Here is a 17433-nt window from a genome sequence, read left to right as displayed (position 1 = left end):
GCACCTGATCTTCTTCTGGGACCCCTATAATAATGATAGTGAAAATTGGGAAAACTAAGAGATATACAACAAGATTTCTCAGAAAGGCTTTCTTTTCTCTTCTGTAAAGTATTCCCATGTGTTCTCTGCTTCATGACTGGAGGTTCCCCATCACACCTACATATACCCTGAACTTGGTCTTGTTTTGCCCTGGGAACATAAGGACACATACTTTGATATTTAGGTCCATTTGAGAGTCAGAAGTAGGATATTCTTGTTCCAAAATATTTTAAAGTATGTATATGTTGTTTGTATTCTAATATTAAATTTAAATCAAATTATAATACAGGAACTCTTTTACCAAATTTTTTTCAGCTGACTAAAAAAAAAAAGAAAATTTATCTGTTTTGAAAACCTATTTCTGTTTCCATGCACTTTTGCATTCATGACAATGGAGTGTAACCTGATGTGAAGATTATACTTTATGTTTAGAGCCCTCAGGTTAGTGATATGATTAAATTGTCACGTTGGAAAAATCAAGCTGGATGCAGTGTGACATTTATTGAAATAATACAGTAATAAAGGTAGTAGTTAAATACCTCTGTCTGAAGAGTTATGGTAGACCAAAGGTTCTTAAACTTAAGAGTGTGACAGAATCATCTGAAGCCTTGGTAAATTCTTGGTTGCTGGGCACCATCCTCAGAATCGTGATACAGTAGGTCCGAAATTAGACCCTTGAAGTTTCATTTTTAACAAGTTCCCAAGTGCTGATGCTCATTGTGGTAGAATATAGTAATGTGTATGAAATTAATCTTAACCTAACTGATGAATGTTGAAAAAAGTGACTAATCATATGTACTATCAAGTAAACGCACTGTCAGGGGCAACCACAGGATGTTCTGATAAAGAATTATATAAAGCAGAATATCAAAGTAAACTTAATGCATCTACTGATGCAAATTGAATAACTCTTGTTTGCTGAAAGTTTAACAGTAGCTTTAATTCCAGATAAATTGTACAGAAAATCCATTATGACTTTATAGTCACTTGTGGGCTACCTTTATACAAGCACTGTGATTTCTTTTATCAATAATAAGCCTAGCTAATTTTATACTTAGAATTAGCATGTTCCCTTGGGTCTTGATTTCTTGTTTCCGCAGTAAACTCCATAGAATATTGCATCGAAAGAAAGATTTTCTCACCTCCTCTCTTGCTATGTTCTCCCCTGCCCATGTCTCTCCTGTCAGTTTCTGTTTATTTTCTCTGAATACACCTTTCTTCTCTGCCTCAATACTAGAGATGGATGCAACACCTCTTGCATGCAACACTTCTAGTTACTTCTTGGAGATGTAGGAACAGTGCCCTAGTGTGCTGGCTTCAAAAAAATGAGGTGAGAAAAACCATGATGCTTCACTAATCTGTCTCCAGGGAGGATATCAATCCATTCCTTAATTCTCCAAAGGGCAGGTTACATAGTTATCATGGACTTGGTGCTAAAGGCAGGAAGAGAACTACAAAGAGAAACTCTAACGAAAACCTGTAAGGTAAAGATATAAACCCTGAGTTCAGGGGCAAAATCTTCTGCAGAAATCCTTACTTCTAATTCCCAGTCCAATTCTAGGCTAATGCACTACCTCAAGTTTTGCCTTCTTTATCCATTCTTTCCAGAAGAATGTCTCCAGTTTTCTGCCCATAGGTTCACCAGTCTGAATTTTCCATTTTAGATCTATGTGAGTCCTCTTTGACAGACAAGTCTTGGGGACTGCATGGCAGTCGAGGAAAGAAAGGCAAAAATTAAAGATGACTGTGGTATGTATGTAAGTGATGTATTTACTATGAAAGTAGTGAAGTTTAAGCCTTTGGGTACCTTCTTTCATGTTCCATGGTTTGGGGAAGAAACCTAGCAATATGTCCGTAAGTTTCTGTAACAATTGCAAAAAATGTTTTAACCACAATTGATCATAAATCCACCACCACTCTCCACTCTATTTTTTTTTTTTTCTCTATCAGACTTCTTATGTATGGTAGTGTTGAAATAACAGGACTTTTTTGTGTGGGCTAGCTTAGGGGAAACTGAGTAGAAGATATATTTAATTTAGATTCAGCTTAGTGCTACTTACACATATATTTATCACTGGCTGTATTCATGTGGAAAAACTTCTAGGAATTTCCCAATTCCCACTGTGCCAAGTCACCAAGCATTGTGCCAAGGGGTACACAGGAGGTATGAACTTATGAAAGAGAAACAAGTTTGAGATAAACAGAGTCAGAAGGTAGGCAGTGTAAAAGTCTTCCAATCATCAGAAAAATATGAATATGTATACAGTTCTCGCTAATGAATAACCAAATCTGAAGTTTTCACTTGTCAGGAATATACTTAGTATTGTAATGAATGAATTTAAAAATCAACATACATTGTTTTTGTCTTGTTTTGTTTTAATTAGAAGCATGTGAAATTGAATTTGCTGTTTAGAATTTCTGTGTTTTTAGGGAACAAAATGGTAGCAGTACTATAGAAATAAAGACAACTCAAGTGAGAGCAAGCATGGGCTGTTTATTCACATATTACAATAACAGGGCATCAGCCACCATTCTTGAGTTTGGCAGAGACTCACATAGGTAGTAGGAAAGCTTCAGGTATCTCCTTATTGTAGGCTACTGACATGGAGAAACCACACTCAGACTAGATAAATGGAGGGCATTCTTTGTGATTGGTTAGGGGGTACATAGTTGGCTTTTTCCAGTTGGTCCTAATCTGGAAAAGGGATCACAAATTAGGAGCTGTCAGTTATAAATCAGGAACCAGTTGTCTGGGGTCAAATGATACAGGGGTTATCATTTATCTTCCTGGACTGGGTGCTAGGGAAAGTTGTCTGAATTCCTGGTCTGGTTACGGTAAATAGTAAATTGGCTTCCTGGTCTGGTTACTGTAGATTATGGGTCAAAATTTTACTTATATAGATAGTCTATTGTCCTTTTGTATATTCAATATCTCAGTACTATAAAGAATGTTTATGTCTGAGTCCAAAGTCCTGTTTTGCACATCCAAAAATGTTTGAATACATCTATATCAATGCCTCTTGCCCTGATGACATCTACATTTTGTGATGGTGTTTATGGTATTGATCAACTTCTTTAAATTTATAATTTGTTGTGATTACTTTCTCTTTGCAAACAAATACTGTCTTTTATATCTAAATTTTATATTCATAATTTTGTATAATATTATTTCACAGAGAGACCAACACCCAAATATAAAAGCCCCAACTCCAAATTTTGGGGGTCTATTTCTGTTCGAAGATTCTGGCTTGTACAATGGGCCATTAGTGCTATTTATCTTTATGTGAATGACTGGAAGAGAAAGAATTTGGGGATCTGCATTCACAATTTTGATTCGAACACATTCACACCTTGATACTAATTAGGCTCTGAAATGGAGATGTCAGGTACTTTTTTTTTTAACATAACAATCTGAATATCTATTATAACACATGGTCCTGAATTGGATCATATTAGAAAATAGTGCATGTAAAAGAGAGCCTTAGGATCAAGATTTGTCAACATTTAGAAGTCTGGTAGAGGAAAAGATTCATATAAAGAGAGAGAAATCATATCAAGTATTTTTTCTGACCACAACACTGTGAGACTACATGTCAATTACAGGAAAAACACTGTAAAAAATACAAGCACATGGAGGCTAAACAATACGCTACTAAATAACCAGGAAATAATCACTGAAGAAATCAAAGAGACAATAAAAAAAATACCTAGAAACAAATGACAGTGAAAACATGATGACCCAAACTTATGGGCTGAAGCAAAACAGTTCTGAGAGAAGTATATAGCAATACAATCCTACCTCAAGAAACAGAAAATATCTCAAATAAACAACCTAAACTTACACCTAAAGCAATTAGAGAAAAAAAAAAAAAAAAAAAAAACAAAGTTAGAGGAAGGAAATCATAAAGATCAGATCAGAAATAAATGAAACAAAAATGAAATAAACAATACCAAAGGTCAATAAAACTAAAAGCTGGTTCTTTGAAAAGATAAACAAAATTGATAAACCATTAGCCAGACTCATCAAGAAAATCAGGGAGAAGACTCAAATCAACAGAATTAGAAATGAAAAAGAAGTAACAACTGACACTGCAGAAATACAAAGGATCATGAGGGATTACTACAAGCAACTATATGCCAAAAAGATGGACAACCTGGAAGAAATGGACAAATTCTCAGAAAAGCACACCTTCTGAGACTGAACCAGGAGGAAATAGAAAATATAAACAGATCATAAGCACTGAAATTCAAACTGTGATTAAAAATCTTCCAACTAACAAAACCCAGGACCAGATGGTTTCACAGGTGAATTCTATCAAACACTTAGAGAAGAGCTAACACCTATTCTTCTCAAACTCTTCCAAAATATAGCAGAGGGAGGAACACTACCGAACTCATTCTACAAGGCCACCATCATCCTGATATCAAAACCAGACAAAGATGCCACAAAGAAAGAAAACTACAGGCCAATACCGCTGATGAATACAGATGCAAAAATCCTCAACAAAATACTAGCAAATGGAGTCCAACAGCACATTAACAAAATCATACACTATGATCAAGTGGGGTTTAACCGAGGAATGCCAGGATTATTCAATATACACAAATCAATCAATGTGATACAGTATTAACAAACTGAAGGATAAAAACCATGCTATAACCTCAACAGATGCAGAAAAAGCATTCAAAAAAAATTCAATAGCCATTTATGACAAAAACTCTCCAGAATGTGGGCATAGAGTGAACCTACCCCAACATAGTAAAGGCCATATATGACAAACCCACAGCCAGCACTGTTTTAATGGTGAAAAACTGAAACCATTCCCTCTAAGATCGGGAACGAGATAAGGTTGCCCACTGTCACCACTATTATTCAAAAAAGTTTGGAAGTTTTAGGCACAGTAATCAGAGAAGAAAAATAAATAAAAGGAATCCAAATTGGAAAAGAAGAAGTAAAACTGTCACTGTCTGCAGATGACATGATACTACACATAGAGAATTCTAAAGATGCTACCAGAAAACTACTAGAGGTAATCAATGAATTTGGTAAAGTATCAGGATTAATTAATGCACGAAATTAATGCACAGAAATCTCTTGCATTCCTATATGCTAACAACGAAAAATCTGAAAGAGAAATTAAGGAAACACTCTCATTTACTACTGCAACAAAAATGATAAAATACCTAGGAATAAACCTACCTAAGGAGACAAAAGACCTGTATGCAGAAAACTATAAGACACTGATGAAAGAAATTAACGATGGTACAAACAGATGGAGAGATATACCATATTCTTGGATTGGAAGAATCAACATTGGGAAAAAGACTATACTACCCAAAGCAATCTACAGATTCGATGCAATCCCTATCAAACAACCAATGGCATTTTTTTTTACAGGATTAGAACAAAAAAAATCTTAAAATTTGTATGGAGATACAAAAGACCCTGAATAGTCAAAGCAATCTTGAGGAAAAAAAATGGAACTGGAGGAATCAGACTCCCTGACTTTAGGCTATACTACAAAGCTACAGCAATCAAGACAATATGGTACTGGTACAAGAACAGAAATATAGATCAATGGAACAGGACAGAAGGCCCAGAGATAAACCCACGCACATATGGCCAACTTTTCTTTGATAAAGGAGACAAGAATATACAATGGAGAAAAGACAACCTCTTCAATAAGTGGTGCTGGGAAAATTGGACAGCTACATGTAAAAGAAGGAAATTAGAACACTCCCTAACACCATACACAAAAATAAACTCACAATGGATTAAAGACCTAAATGTAAGGCCAGACACTATAAAATTCTTAGAGGAAAACATAGGCAGAACACTCTATGACATAAATCACAGCAAGATCCTTTTTGATCCACCTCCTAGAGTAATGGCAATAAAAACAAAGATAAACAAATGGGACCTAATGAAACTTAAAAACTTTTGCACAGCAAAGGAAACCATAAACAAGATTAAAAGACAACCCTCAGAATGGGAGAAAATATTTGCAAATGAAGCAACTGACAAAGGATTAATCTCCAAAATATACAAGCAGCTCATGCAGCTCAATATCAAAAAAAAACAAACAACCCAATCCAAAAATGGGCAGAAGACATAAATAGACATTTCTCCAAAGAAGATATACAGATTGCCAACAAACACATGAAAGGATGCTCAGCATCACTAATCATTAGAGAAATGCAAATCAAAACCACAATGAGGGGCTTCCCTGGTGGCGCAGTGGTTGAGAGTCCGCCTGCCGATGCAGGGGACGCGGGTTCGTGCCCTGGTCCGGGAGGATCCCACGTGCCGCGGAGCAACTAAGTCCGTGAGCCATGGCCGCTGGGCCTGCGCGTCCGGATCCTGTGTTCCGCAATGGGAGAGGCCACAACAGTGAGAGGCCTGCATACCGCAAAAAAAAAAAAAAAAAAAAAAAAAAAAAAAAAAAAAAACCACAATGAGGTATCACCTCACACCGGTCAGAATGGCCATCATCAAAAAAATATACAAATAAATGCTGGAGAGGGTGTGGAGAAAAGGGAACCATCCTACACTGTTGGTGGAAATGTAAATTGATACAGCCACTATGGAGAATAGCATGGAGATTCCTTAAAAAACTAAAAATAGAACTACCATATGACCCAGCAATCCCACTACTGGGCATATACCCTGAGAAAACCATAATTCAAAAAGAGTCATGTACCAAAATGTTCACTGCAGCACTATTTACAATAGCCAGGTCATGGAAGCAACCTAAGTATCCATCCATCGACAGATGAATGGATAAAGAAGATGTGGCACATATATACAATGGAATATTACTCAGCCATAAAAAGAAATGAAATTGTTATTTGTAGTGAGGTGGATGTACCTTGAGTCTGTCACACCAAGTGAAGTAAGTCAGAAAGAGAAAAACAAATACCGTATGATAATACATATATATGGAATCTAAAAAAAAAAAAACAGGTTTCTGATGAACCTAGGGGCAGGACAGGAATAAAGACGCAGATGCATAGAATGGACTTGAGCACATGGGGCGGGGGAAGGGTAAGCTGGTACGAAGTGAGAGAGTGGCATGGACATATATACACTGCCAAATGTAAAATAGCTAGTGGGAAGCAGCCGCATAGCACAAGGAGATCAGCTGGGTGCTTTGTGACCACCTAGAGGGGTGGGATAGGGAGGGTGGGAGGGAGACGCAAGAGGGAGGGTATATAGGGATATATGTATACATATAGCTGATTCACTTTGTTATACAGAAGAAATTAACACAAAATTGTAAAACAATTATACTCCAATAAAGATGTTATTAAAAAAAAAAATGATTAGGAGGACAGACATTAGTGCCCCAAACTAGATGATAAGCTTCAAAAGTATGATGGTATTTTCCCTAAGAGTAGAGGGAGGTTTGGAAGTGGCATTAAGTAACAAAGGTAATGCTGATTTCATCTTTGCCTCAACACACTCCTAACCTGCTTACTGTGATGGTGTGGGTGAATAAATACTCCCTGTTAAAGTGGGCCTTATAATGTAAGTAGCAGTTTTAGGGGATTTCTATGATTGAATTAGGAAATAACATGGAAACATTTTCATGCTACAAGCTTTTTTTAGTAATTTATTTGTAATAAAAAAGGAAGTTTGAAAAGACTAATGGGGTGATGTTTGGATGAAGGGTATAAGTGGAATAATTTAAGCTGTGAAAGGAAGCACAGATGGGACACTGTATTTTTGTTCAGTGCCTAAGGAGAAGAAACATGGATGGAATTAGCTGATGCTAGGTTTCCAAATAATAGTGGTAGAAAGAAAGAAAACAAGTTATAAACTTCACAAAACTTATACAAAGTTCTTGACTATGGTTTCTGACTCTTTTGAGGATATCAAACTGCAGACTCCCAGTATTAACCTCTTCTATTATTCTTAGAGTGAAGATAACTCAAACTTCCCCTTTTTGTAAGCCCACTAAAGGCCTAGTGACCTCATCTGTCTTACTGAACTCATCTAGCAGGGAATCATTTTCTATCCAGAGGCACCAAAACTCAATCCAGATTTCATGACAGTTCAAGGGTAACCTCCATCAGGAGGCTTTCCCTGACTTTGCCAGCCTAAGAACCATGACCCTCTATGCTTCGACAGCTATATGGGCCTATGTAATTTGTCCTCTGTTTCTACGTGTGCCACTGTTCAGTCTGCTTTCAATACTGCAGCCACTTTAAAACAAAAGTCAGAAAGCCACAACTCTACTCAAAACTCCACGATGGCTCCCATTTCAATCCAAGCACATGCCAAAGTCCTTACAGTTGCCCTCAAGTTATACAGTCTCATCTATTATTTTTTTCCTTCCCCTTGTTCATTTTGCTACAGTTACCCTGACCTCCTTAGTTTTCGGTGTATTCTCCAGGTAGGATCATGCCTTAGGGACTTTGCATTGGCTTCTTCCTTGTCTTGGAATACTCTCTTCTGAGATATCTATGTAGCTAAGTACATCATGTTCTTCAAGTCTTTGCTAAAACCACCCTTATCAAATAAATCTTACAAACATAATTTAAATTGCCACCTTTGACACTCTTACTCTGCCCTTTTTTCCTATTGTCCTTATCCACTTCTTACATACAATATAATTATCTCTTTTATCATGTTACTGTTTTATTATCTGTTTTCCTTGCTCTAGTATGAGCCCCACAAAGGCAGTTATTGATATATTTTTTGCCTTTTCCATTCACTGATGTACCTTAGAAGCCTTAAGTGTGGTAGGCACTTAATAGTTGCTTGTGGGATGAATTACATCATTTTACTATCTGTTTATTTTTCTGTCTTCCCAAACAGACTTGGTCTAGGAGTAAGATTTCAGCCTTATTTACCTTACTCTTCAGCTAAGGGGCCAAAGATCAGGACACAAATGATGACAAGAAGACTTGAAATGATGTGTAAAATATGTGACATACTTGCCATTCTGCATATTTGCAGGAGAGATTTTTGTAATGTGAAATATTTTTAAAGTAATGCACTAATTTCAATCTTTCAGTAAAACTGAAAGCTAGAACATTTTTTAAAACCTGAAAGTTCAATTTATCTCTTATTTAAGATAGAGATGTTACACAAGAAACAGCACAATTTAATTGCCCAATTTACCTTCAGTTATCTATATGTGCAAGACAGCTTGTATTTGTCAAATTACCTGTACAAATTTTTAATCCTACTTTATTTGTTTCCATTGTTTTGTGTACATGCTCAAGAGTATAAAATAATGTGCATTAGAATCATTTTCAGAAAATCCTAATGCAGATACTTAATCACATATTTTCCAAGTAAATATTGGTCTTTTCTTTTCTTCTTCTTCTCTCTCTCTCTCATCCTTCCTCCCTTCCATCCCTTTTTTCCTTCCTTCCTTCCTCCCTCTTCCCTCTCTCCCTTCCTCTCTCTCTTTCTTTCAATCCACAAAAATATGGCTAACTGATTTTTGACAAAAAAGCAACAGAAATGTAAAGTAAAAAGGAGTCTTTTAAACAATCCTGGAACATCTAGACTTTCATTTGAAAAAAAATGGAACTCAACCTATATCTCAAACTTATACCTCAAACTTTATACAAAATTAATTCAACTAAGATTATAAATCTAAATGCAGAATACACAATTATAAAACTTTTAGCAGAAAACACACCAGAAAATCTTTGTGATGTTTGGTTATACAAAGTGTTTTTAGATAGAACAGCTAAAGGATGTTATACACAAGATAAAAATTGAGAAATTGCTCTGTGAAAAAATCTGAGAGAATTGAAATATTAAAACTCATATTAGGAAGAAACATTTGCTAATCACATATCTTATACATGACTTGTATCTAGAATATATAAAGAACTCACAAAACTCAACAATAAGAAAACAAAATAACAAAATAATTGTCAGACTTGCCAAAAACTTCATGAGAGAAGATACACAGATGGAAAATAAGTATATGAAAGGATGCTCAGAATCATTAGTTGTTAGGGAAATAAGTTACAACCATGCTAAAATTCCACTTAACACCCATTTAGAATGAGGGCGAAAAACTGACTATACCAAGTGCTATGGGCTAGAAAAGAATTCAAAACTGGAAATCTCACATATAACTGGCCAACATACAAAATAATACAGCCACTGGGAAAAAACTATGGTAGTTTCTTATAAGGTTACATATGCACTTACTATGCATTTCAGTCACCTCACTCCTAGATATTTATCCAAGGGAAATAAAAATCTATGTTCACAGATACTTGTATCTCTATAACAGTTTTAATTAAATCACCAAAAGCTGAAAGCAATCCAAATGTTTCTCACCTGGGGAATGGATAAACAAATGGTGGGATGTCCATAATGAAATGCTACTCAGCAACAGAAAGAACAAGCTATTGATACACAAAAATTATCCATAGTCACATATTGCAGGTGTTCTTAAGATAAGAATGACTTTCAAATATCTTCATGGGATCAAGGATATCATCTAAGAAAATACTGATCTGGAGATGGAATTGTATAACTTCAATTAATGGGTTATATATAATTAATGGGAATATAAAGGGTTATAATATACTCAATACTATATAACTCTCTGGCAAGGTAATAATTCTTTTAATCCCTTATTTTTTAAAAAAAGTGATAATACAATTTTCATAATTCTCCAGAACACAGACTGCCATTTTCTATAATGGACCAAAGGTGCTTAGTGGGAGATAACCAGTAAATTCATATTAATTTGGTAATCTATATAGATCTATGATATTTCTCAATTTTAAAGCATTCATTAGAATTTCACTTTAAATCAGTCTCTTACGTAAGCGGGTACCCCACTTAACAAATTTGATTCTGTCTACAACATTAAACAACAGCATAGCTAAACATGAAAACTAAGCACCCCATCCATGTCACACGTCAGAAGTGGCTGATACCCCTGTTTAGTATCTCCAATTACCATTAATTATATAATCAACAACCATAGTAGTAATGATATCCACCCTTAAAAGCCCTTAAACCACTTCCCTCTTAGACGTAGGCTTACTTACATCCTCATCAGTAGAAGGAAACATCCAGTATTTACTATAGGTACAAGGTTCCATGCAAGAGGCATTGACATCATTCAATGTAATCTGTATATCATCTCTGTGCAGTAAATTTATCTTCTATTTTTAAAATGTGGAAAATGAGGTTCAGAGAGTTTATCTTAATCGAATCCACATAGCTAGTAAGTGCTGGAACTTAAAATCTCCATGGTATCTTTGTTCATATCTCAGAAACTATCCGCCTCCAACTTGAAGACTCTCACAAATATCTGCACAATGACTCAGCAGATTGATTTTTGTCAATTTCATGTAACACAAAAGAGAAGGGCAGCAGAGAGTGGTGGGGGAAACTTCTGACAATCTAGGTATGATTTATGATGAGAAAATCATTTTAGCACTTTTTAGCCAAATTACATTGGTAAAATTTAGATAGCCTATCCAATCTACGGAAAAAAAAAATATATATATAACTACATACACACAATAAATATAATTTTTAAGATAGAACACTTAAACACTGTGTATTTTCAAGCCAACAATTCTTCAATTCACTGGATGAATTTCAATGAAAAGTTTGAGTAATTATGAGTAATTAACACTAAATCTTATTTAATTTTAGAGAGTGTTCTATTTTTTAAATCTTGTTTCACCACATATTGCTGATGTCTGTCTCTTTTTCATAGTGAGAGACTGAACTGGCTGCCAAGACAAAGGAGAGAGATTACAGAAAGAAAAAGAGTCTTTACAGTCTTATAAACAGCATGTTTAAGCCTGAATTTTAACATTACAATGGAGTAATTACCTATTGGGAATAGAAAGGAGTATTAAAATATGTCAAGTGATAACTCTAAGTTATTACATCTCCTTTTAAGAGTTTATGTAGTCTAGTTTAGCTAGTTTAATTTTTTATGTAACTATTCATGATTAAAGGTTAAATCAGCCTCTACTTGCAGACTTCATTTAAAGATCATTTAAGAAGGCTGTTTGGAATTGGGCACAGTGAGACACCCAATATTGCTAGGTCCACCACATAATTGAGATATTTTCATTTACCAAGCTTACATTTAGCTCTTTTCTTAAGCAACACAAGTGATGGGAGATTCCAACATGGAAAAGCTCCAGGGAATGTGAATAGATATTATTTGCTCCATGGGGTCAAGAGGAAGAATGTTCCAGCTCAAGGCTTGATTAGCAAGTGCAAGGTAATGATGAAATACTGAAGATATCCGAGCACTGAGATTTTCCTTTCAGGTGAACTTCAGAACTTCAACAGTTAACATGAAGATTTGAAGGCTTTCTTCATGAAAAACTCTTTTGCAGTTACCATGGAATTCCATATGCAACACAGTCAAATGTTGCTAGTTTTACTTGAATTTGAAAATTCAACCAATAGTGCAGTTAGAATAGGCCATAGTTTGCACATCGAGACTGCCATTACTTATTTTGAAATAAAATTCATATTTTATGGCAAGACAAGAAAAATTTAAACACAATTTTTTTTTTCTCTGCCCTTTGGCCTCTTCTCTTCCCTCTACTGTGCATTGTGCATCAGCAATATGCATCAACCAAACCTCCCCATCTACGGAAACACCGGCTCAACCATAAAGAGCAACCTTCTCCTAGCACCAACAAGACAACTCCTTAAAAGATAACATTCCTTCTTAATCTTATAAGGGCCCAGGATGACCCATAACCCACTGCTTGCCAGACTGTGTAAACTGTCAGTAATACGTAACTTACCATACACTCCTCTGTCTCAAAAAACTTATATAACTGTGTTTTGACTTATAATAGGTGGAACAGTTCTCAGAGCTTTCCAAGGTGCTATTCCTGGGGTTATAATCCTCAGTTTGGCTAGAGTAAAACTGTCTATTTCTCTCTTAGATCAACTGATTAATTTTTCGTCAACATTATCAACTGTCTGTCTTCAAGAAAAACGCTTTTGCTGTCAATTGATTTATCTGAGGTTATTCCTTTTAGAATTACTGCTACCATTAATGGAATCTCTTCCCAACATACTTTTGGAGGTTTGACCTTTGTAAAACATAGGTTAGAATGGATGTTCACAGTGGCTTGATGCTACCTTTTTCCAAGAGAATCCATTTTCAGACAACTACTGCTGTTGTTATGGCTGTGGCAGCTTGACAGAGGATACAGCCCACTTTATTGGGTTCTGTTTTTGTTTTTAAATGTAGTGACTGACCCTGGCACCATAAAAAAGGTTAGTTCCTCTTAGAAGACGCCTCAGGCAGGTGGTGGTTAATTACCAATCACAATTTTCACAAACGCTCCTCACCTGTCTTCAATTGTTACTTCCAAAGCGTAAAGAACCCAAAATATGCTTGCCAACTTCAAATGGTAATTCTGATTTCCTAAATGAAACCAAAGAAAACCACATGCTCTGCACGCTGGCACTGTTCATTGTCAAGCACGGAAGGTGGTACCATCGGAACCTTGACCACTTCCTCCATATGAGCTATCACTTCCGGGTGCCCCAGTGTATGCAGATAGGGTAGGGGGAGATTGGAGGAAAAGAACCAGATACAGCTTTTTGACACACGAGAAGCCATTTTAGGCCTAAGCCATTTTGTGATCTAGGCCTGGCCCCAATGCTTGCCCTTGCACAGGTCCCAGTAATAAAAATCGTAAGGGAACAAACAACAACAAAAACAATTTTATCAGGCCAGAGAAGTAACAACAGTAAAAACACTGTCAGTTGTAAAGACTCCCAGTTGTGCTTTAATGGTAAAGATTAGCCTGAAACACTTTCTTGAGCTGTTTTGCAGAATTTAAACCCCCTCGAGCGCTCAACCACCGGATCAACCAGAACCTAAGGGATGATGGTGTAGACTTTTTCCGACCCTCCTGACTTGAATCAACTAAAGCTTGGACTCTGTCAACTTTTGCCCCAATTCTATGCTGAATTCTCTTCAGCTCAAACCCCTTCACGAACGCACACGTACCCTCAGCTTAAAACCTCCCCAATTTTGCTGTTCGGGGAGACGCTGCCTCAGGAAAGATCCCGGGTGTTCTTACTTACTGCAAGTAATAAAGCCTTCCTTGTCCCGCTCTCTGCCTTGCTTGTGTCTTTTGGCTCCGACACGCTCTGAGAGGCGAACCCAGTTCTGACGTAACGCCAGAGCCTCAGCTCTACAGTCTCTCTCACAAGCTGCACCTGTGCCCCGCGCTGCATTGTGGGAGCTCACGCCGCAGCCCGCCAATTACCAGAGGGAGCCCGGAGCCGCCGGCACGCTCATTGAGGCCGGCGCAGCTCCAGTGGAAGGTTCCGCGGCCACACGGGGCTGGCTTGTCCTGGCTGGGCCACCAGGTTCGGGGCTGCAGGGAAGGAGATAGCATGGACTGGCCGCCTCACTGGGCCGGGGGCGCCTTCTGTTCTGCGAGCGCCAGGCGAGGCCCATCAGCAGGCCCAGACCGTTGGCCTGGACAGCGACAGGTGTGTGCTATTTTAATCAATTTATTTCTAAGTAAATCAAATATTAGATGAAATCTTTTGCTCTAGGGAATATGTGTTCATACTTGTATTCAAATTTGAGATATGCTTGATTCTAGCACCTCGGTTTCTTAATTCTACCGTAAGTCCCCTAATACGCACCTTCCAGTTGCAAACTTTCAAAGATGCAAACGTGCGTTGGCTTGTCCAATCATGTAAGTTAGTTCACGTGTCTGGCGTACATTGTCACATGTGTGCATCCTCTGCAAGTGGCTGTGCTTTTGTGTACTTTACTGTACAGTAGTGTGTAGAGTACGGTATCTTTATTTCAAGCCCAGGATGTGTAGAAGCAAGCATGAAAGCAGCGGCGATGTAGCTGGTACTGTATTGTACTTTTCAAGGTACTGTACTGTAAGATTAAAAATGTTTTCTTTATTTTTTGTCTTTTTTATGTATTATTTGGGTGAAAGTATTATAAACCTATTACAGTACGGTACTATATAGCCAATTGTGTTGGGTACCTAGGCTAACTGTGTTGGACTTACAAACAAATTGGACTTACGAACGCGCTCTTGGAACGGAACTTGTTCCTATATAGGGGATTTACTGTATTCTTCAAGTATAATCCAGCTCACCTGCAGACACTTTTTAATATAAGAGTTTGAACATTTTCTTCAAATGCCTCTTTTACCTTTAGCCATGTTTTCCAAATGTGTAAGTTTCTGATTTCACAGAGAAGGTATTCTGAAGATTAGCTACGACTCCACACATAATTGTTAATTGGATGAATGAATCTCTTCCAGTCCCATCATTTTACTGATGAGGCAACTTGTGGCTATAAAAGAAATTCAAATTATATTCCACATTCACACAGTACATTGTGGAAGCCAAATTTAGAATATGAATTTCTTGCCTCAACTGGCTCTATTCCAGTTAACGTTATTAATGAACAACAACAAAAGTACCACAAATATAAATATAATAAAGCATTCTACTTAATTTATTTTAAGAAATAATTATTGTTTAAATAAGTGGAAACAGGCAAGTGGGTGACATATCTCTACTTTGACTCAGAAAAGTGCTTCTCAGCTTAAGAGACTAGGAGAGACTTAGAAAACAACATTACTAGGCTCAATGAGGTAACCTGACCAGTCTCTATTTGACCACTGCAAGCACTGGGAGGGCCAGTGTCTCATCAGCCCTAGAACCAGGATGACACAGATTCAGCATGTTTTTTATACAGGCACACCCTTTATTAAAATATTAAAATTTTCCAACTTCCCTTGGTAAATAGCCAGTTCTCCAAATGCCCTGAGTTCCCTTCCTACCAAACAGGTATCTCCAGTACAAAATCTCTAGATTTCCCTTTCATACAGCAACAAAAGGTAAATCCTAGGCAACAGGTTGCCTTTAGGACTCCAGTTCCTTGCTGGTCCTCTGCCTGTGACCCAGCATTGTGTCCAGACACACTAATTAGACATTGCACTCTCAGAAATTTTACTTTTTTTTTTTCTGGAAAGTTTTGATTAATTTCTTACTTGCTTTGAATTTCTATTAGACATTCCAGGATAATTTAATACTCCTTGAAGTTATTAGCTAACCATTGAGGATCTCTTAATAATATGGTAATACCATTATAAAACATGATGCATAAGGTTTTTTAGTCAAGTGTTACAATAGAATTACTACGTGTGCAAGCACTGGTGGGAAGTACAATATGTTTTTTCAAACCACAAGCTATAGAACTAGACAGATACAGGTCTGAATATTACTTCTATACCTAGCTAACTCTACGGAGGATGCAAATCCTCCAGAATTCCATTGCTTTACTTATGAAATGGGGATTATAATCTTAAATACCCCTTTCCTCATCCCCACACCATGTCACCTAATGGATCCTATAGCAGAGAATTACTAGTAACACCTAACATTTTAAATCTGAATAGAATCTTACCATGCATTTTTTATATTTCTGATTTAAGAATTTTTTTAACATTTACAATTCCTCTCAATAAAAGTATAATATTACACTTACCTCTCTGGGAAAAATTTAGCTGATAGTGTTCTTTATGGAACATTTCAGAAGAAACTTCATCATCTTAAAAAAAAAATAAAAAACAAAAACTCAGAGCCCTCAGAATATGAGCTTGATATATTTAGAAGACAAAGTATGTCATTCTCCTTTAAATCAAAATTTAACTATAAAGACAATTTAAACTAACTGTAATGAAATATGTCAGTTATCTCATGTATATTTTTTCAATATTTGAAAGATTGTGCTACTAAAATGACATTTAGGAAGTGTTTTTTTTTTTTTTTTTTTTTTTTTTTTGCGGTACGCGGGCCTCTCACTGTTGCGGCCTCTCCCGTTGCGGAGCACAGGCTCTGGACGTGCAGGCTCAGCGGCCATGGCTCACGGGCCCAGCTGCTGCGCGGCATGTGGGATCTTCCCAGACCGGGCCTCCGGACGCGCAGGCCTAGCGGCCAGGGCTCATGGGCTTAGTTGCTCCGCGGCATGTGGGATCTTCCCGAACCGGGGCACGAACCCGTGTCTCCTGCATCAGCAGGCGGATTCTCAACCACTGAGCCACCAGGGAAGCCCTATCATGCTTTCTTAAAGATATTTTATCTTAAATTGCCCATGACTCTTTTCAAATAATCTATTATTTGCCTTAAAAATTTATATTTTCCTTTTGATCTAATTTTCCTTAGATAATCAAATTAATCTTTTATTTCAGGTATTTTTTAAATCATATCTCACTAAAGAAAGTCCTGCAAGGTTTAGTTTGTTTTAACTCTTTTATTTACACAATCAGAAGATACTTACTGAGTATCCATTGTGTGCCTAGAACTGTGCTAGGCCTTTAGAAAGATTTTCTTTACTCCTAAATAAGAATTCTTATGCACAAAGT

The 17433-nt window shown here is 36.8% G+C and overlaps 1 long non-coding RNA gene across 1 annotated transcript in view; it reads right to left on the bottom strand.

The window, feature by feature from the left end:
- LOC136794446 (uncharacterized) overlaps positions 1–16622 on the bottom strand; it is an 821984-nt gene extending 805362 nt beyond the window's left edge. Inside the window, exon 1 of the long non-coding RNA XR_010841210.1 lies at positions 16557–16622. This is a non-coding gene — a long non-coding RNA (uncharacterized lncRNA). The remainder of the gene's footprint in view (positions 1–16556) is intronic.
- Between the last annotated feature and the right edge of the window lie 811 nt (positions 16623–17433).

This window comes from Kogia breviceps, chromosome 6 (genome assembly GCF_026419965.1).
Source record: "Kogia breviceps isolate mKogBre1 chromosome 6, mKogBre1 haplotype 1, whole genome shotgun sequence".
Classification (NCBI taxonomy): domain Eukaryota; kingdom Metazoa; phylum Chordata; class Mammalia; order Artiodactyla; family Physeteridae; genus Kogia; species Kogia breviceps.
This window is presented reverse-complemented; position numbering and strand designations above follow the sequence as displayed.